This window comes from Pristiophorus japonicus, unplaced genomic scaffold (assembly GCF_044704955.1).
Source record: "Pristiophorus japonicus isolate sPriJap1 unplaced genomic scaffold, sPriJap1.hap1 HAP1_SCAFFOLD_1710, whole genome shotgun sequence".
NCBI lineage: Eukaryota > Metazoa > Chordata > Chondrichthyes > Pristiophoridae > Pristiophorus > Pristiophorus japonicus.
This window is the reverse complement of record NW_027251394.1, coordinates 37,501-42,500: the sequence shown is the minus strand read 5'-3', so window position 1 is coordinate 42,500 and position 5,000 is coordinate 37,501.

The following is a 5,000-nucleotide window of genomic DNA, read 5'->3' as shown; positions in this document are numbered from 1 at the left end:
AAAGACTTTGTCAAAATTGTTCCAAGTCTCGCACACCGTTCATTTTGTGACTTTCCAAGTGCTCTTTTCAAAGGTCTCTTTCCTGAGATTGAGCACCTTTCAGCAAAGCATCACTTTTCGGGCGCTTTCAAAGTGTACCCGCTGTCGTAAAAATGTTCTGAAAATCGTGTTCCCGAAAATCTCCGGGCACCCCGCCAACCCCCAAGGACAGAAATGACAAGTGTCAAGTTGGCGGGGCGTCGGGCCACCTGCTGCCGGCCATGAGCATCCAAATCCCCGCAGAAGGGGCATTTTCATTTCTTCATCGGGACTTCCGGCAATTTCCAAGGTTCAACTCATTAACGTTGTTCGCAGACACTTGCCAGAAAATGCAAGTGGCCACTTTGCCGGGCCGACTCGCTTGCCCAAGCGGGAAACCATCAACCGCAGGCCCGGTAAGGCGGCCGAATCTGACCTCATAGACTTCCACACAACGGGACTTTTGACTTTCCCGGCCGCGGGTGGCCTCCACCCGGCCTCAGCCATCAGCCCTGCCTGCCTCCAGCCGCCTTCTGGTTAATGAGTTATCCAGCCTGGCACTTCGGTTGCGCCAGCGAGACCAAGTCTCGGCTTTGGTTAATGATTTGAGCCGAACCGACCTGCCCCCCGCCTCCCCCGGGCTGAACTCGGGCAGGTCTGCCGATTTCCCGACTCCTTTCGGGGCCTAATCGGGTCGCGCGAGCCGCCTGGCGCGACCGGGGACATGCCCCGGCCTCTGCCAGGCCTCGGGCTGCCGTTTTTGAAGCCCGACCAAAAACCCGAAAAATGGACAAAAATGGAAAAAAATTCCCGCCCAAAAAGGGTGAATAGTCGGTTGGGCGGCAGCCCTGGTCGGTCTCTGCAGACCTGGAGGCTCGAGACGTTTGTTTGGAAAACTCACCAAGTCTCGATTCTGCCACCTCCTACCTCTGTGCAGATACCCCGCCCAACCCCAAGGACAGAAATGACAAGTGTCAAGTTGGCGGGGCGTCGGGCCACCTGCTGCCGGCCATGAGCATCCAAATCCCCGCAAAAGGGGCATTTTCATTTCTTCATCGGGACTTCCGACAATTGCCGAGGTTCAACTCATTAACGTTGTTCGCAGACACTTGCCAGAAAATGCAAGTGGCCACTTTGCCGGGCCGACTCGCTTGCCCAAGCGGGAAACCATCAACCGCAGGCCCGGTAAGGCGGCCGAATCTGACCTCATAGACTTCCACACAACGGGACTTTTGACTTTCCCGGCCGCGGGTGGCCTCCACCCGGCCTCAGCCATCAGCCCTGCCTGCCTCCAGCCGCCTTCTGGTTAATGAGTTATCCAGCCTGGCACTTCGGTTGCGCCAGCGAGACCAAGTCTCGGCTTTGGTTAATGATTTGAGCCGAACCGACCTGCCCCCCGCCCCCCCCGGGCTGAACTCGGGCAGGTCTGCCGATTTCCCGACTCCTTTCGGGGCCTAATCGGGTCGCGCGAGCCGCCTGGCGCGATCGGGGACCATGCCCCGGCCTCTGCCAGGCCTCGGGCAGCCGCTTTTGAAGCCCGACCAAAAACCCGAAAAATGGGCAAAAAGGGAATAAATTCCCGCCCAAAAAGGGTGAATAGTCGGTTGGGCGGCAGCCCTGGTCGGTCTCTGCAGACCTGGAGGCTCGAGACGTTTGTTTGGAAAACTCACCAAGTCTCGATTCTGCCACCTCCTACCTCTGTGCAGATACCCCGCCAACCCCCAAGGACAGAAATGACAAGTGTCAAGTTGGCGGGGCGTCGGGCCACCTGCTGCCGGCCATGAGCATCCAAATCCCCGCAAAAGGGGCATTTTCATTTCTTCATCGGGACTTCCGGCAATTTCCAAGGTTCAACTCATTAACGTTGTTCGCAGACACTTGCCAGAAAATGCAAGTGGCCACTTTGCCGGGCCGACTCGCTTGCCAAGCGGGAAACCATCAACCGAAGGCCCGGTAAGGCGGCCGAATCTGACCTCATAGACTTCCACACAACGGGACTTTTGACTTTCCCGGCCGCGGGTGGCCTCCACCCGGCCTCAGCCATCAGCCCTGCCTGCCTCCAGCCGCCTTCTGGTTAATGAGTTATCCAGCCTGGCACTTCGGTTGCGCCAGCGAGACCAAGTCTCGGCTTTGGTTAATGATTTGAGCCGAACCGACCTGCCCCCCGCCCCCGCGGGCTGAAGTCGGGCAGGTCTGCCGATTTCCCGACTCCTTTCGGGGCCTAATCGGGTCGCGCGTGCCGCCTGGCGCGATCGGGGCCCATGCCCCGGCCTCTGCCAGGCCTCGGGCAGCCGCTTTTGAAGCCCGACCAAAAACCCGAAAAATGGGCAAAAAGGGAATAAATTCCCGCCCAAAAAGGGTGAATAGTCGGTTGGGCGGCAGCCCTGGTCGGTCTCTGCAGACCTGGAGGCTCGAGACGTTTGTTTGGAAAACTCACCAAGTCTCGATTCTGCCACCTCCTACCTCTGTGCAGATACCCCGCCAACCCCCAAGGACAGAAATGACAAGTGTCAAGTTGGCGGGGCGTCGGGCCACCTGCTGCCGGCCATGAGCATCCAAATCCCCGCAAAAGGGGCATTTTCATTTCTTCATCGGGACTTCCGGCAATTTCCAAGGTTCAACTCATTAACGTGTTCGCAGACACTTGCCAGAAAATGCAAGTGGCCACTTTGCCGGGCCGACTCGCTTGCCCAAGCGGGAAACCATCAACCGAAGGCCCGGTAAGGCGGCCGAATCTGACCTCATAGACTTCCACACAACGGGACTTTTGACTTTCCCGGCCGCGGGTGGCCTCCACCCGGCCTCAGCCATCAGCCCTGCCTGCCTCCAGCCGCCTTCTGGTTAATGAGTTATCCAGCCTGGCACTTCGGTTGCGCCAGCGAGACCAAGTCTCGGCTTTGGTTATTGATTTGAGCCGAACCGACCTGCCCCCCGCCCCCGCGGGCTGAAGTCGGGCAGGTCTGCCGATTTCCCGACTCCTTTCGGGGCCTAATCGGGTCGCGCGTGCCGCCTGGCGCGATCGGGGCCCATGCCCCGGCCTCTGCCAGGCCTCGGGCAGCCGCTTTTGAAGCCCGACCAAAAACCCGAAAAATGGGCAAAAAGGGAATAAATTCCCGCCCAAAAAGGGTGAATAGTCGGTTGGGCGGCAGCCCTGGTCGGTCTCTGCAGACCTGGAGGCTCGAGACGTTTGTTTGGAAAACTCACCAAGTCTCGATTCTGCCACCTCCTACCTCTGTGCAGATACCCCGCCAACCCCCAAGGACAGAAATGACAAGTGTCAAGTTGGCGGGGCGTCGGGCCACCTGCTGCCGGCCATGAGCATCCAAATCCCCGCAAAAGGGGCATTTTCATTTCTTCATCGGGACTTCCGACAATTGCCGAGGTTCAACTCATTAACGTTGTTCGCAGACACTTGCCAGAAAATGCAAGTGGCCACTTTGCCGGGCCGACTCGCTTGCCCAAGCGGGAAACCATCAACCGCAGGCCCGGTAAGGCGGCCGAATCTGACCTCATAGACTTCCACACAACGGGACTTTTGACTTTCCCGGCCGCGGGTGGCCTCCACCCGGCCTCAGCCATCAGCCCTGCCTGCCTCCAGCCGCCTCCGCCTTCTGGTTAATGAGTTATCCAGCCTGGCACTTCGGTTGCGCCAGCGAGACCAAGTCTCGGCTTTGGTTAATGATTTGAGCCGAACCGACCTGCCCCCCGCCTCCCCCGGGCTGAACTCGGGCAGGTCTGCCGATTTCCCGACTCCTTTCGGGGCCTAATCGGGTCGCGCGAGCCGCCTGGCGCGACCGGGGACATGCCCCGGCCTCTGCCAGGCCTCGGGCTGCCGTTTTTGAAGCCCGACCAAAAACCCGAAAAATGGACAAAAATGGAAAAAATTCCCGCCCAAAAAGGGTGAATAGTCGGTTGGGCGGCAGCCCTGGTCGGTCTCTGCAGACCTGGAGGCTCGAGACGTGACTTTGGAAAACTCACCAATTCTCGATCAGCCACCTCCTACCTCTGTGCAGGTACCCCGCCAACCCCCAAGGACAGAAATGACAAGTGTCAAGTTGGCGGGACGGATTTGACTTCGGTCGCCGAGCCCTGGAACTAATTTCCCGCAAACGGCTTCGGATTTAGCTCCATCCAGACTTCCGGGACGAAACTTGACAGGCCGTATCTCCGCACTCCCGGAGCGCAGCCGCACCGTTCCGGCACCCATCGACGCGGCTGGCCGAGCCCGAGCGAACGCACCCCACGGCGGACGGCTAGGCCTTTCCGATTTTTTCACCCTTTTTCCCGAAAAGATTCCAACTGGCAGGGACATTCGCCCGACGGCTTAAAGACATGCCCTTCTGCCACACTAACGTCCCCGCCTTCGTTTGGCTATGTTGGCTTCGTCATTTCCGTCTTTTATTAAAGATACCATCTTAACACGCCGGTTAACCATTTGCCAGAGTTTTCGGTTAATGGTTTGCCACCTTCAACCCATTTGGTTAACCATTTGCCGCCGACAATTTTCAGTTCATCAGTTGCCACATTCAGACTTTCTTCTCCGGTTGCATTTCGCGGACTTCCAGCGCGCTCGGCTTCGGGTCGGCCCGCAGGAATGTGGTAGCGTTCGATGCCGCTTGCCTTCCTCTTCCCCGCGCCGCGCACCCGACGAGCACAGCTGGCCGACCAGCGGAGATAGCCGTCGGAAAGCGGTCTCCAGCCAACGGCTGCACCTCCGCCGGCCAAAGAGCCGGCCGCACGCCGTCGCTGGCCTCCGGTGCGACCCGTCCGGCCGCAGCGGACGCTCTTTACCCGCGCCAGTTGCCACGTTGCGTCGTCATGTTACTGCCCAAAGACTGCAGCGGATGCCGGTTGCCCGGCGGGCCAAGCGGCCTAGCGACGCCGTGCCTCGTCCATGCGGGAGCGGGCTGACACCGCCGCCTGCGGCGCCGCCGCCGCTTTCCAACGAGGTATGGCCGACAGCGGTCCGACACGGGACGGCG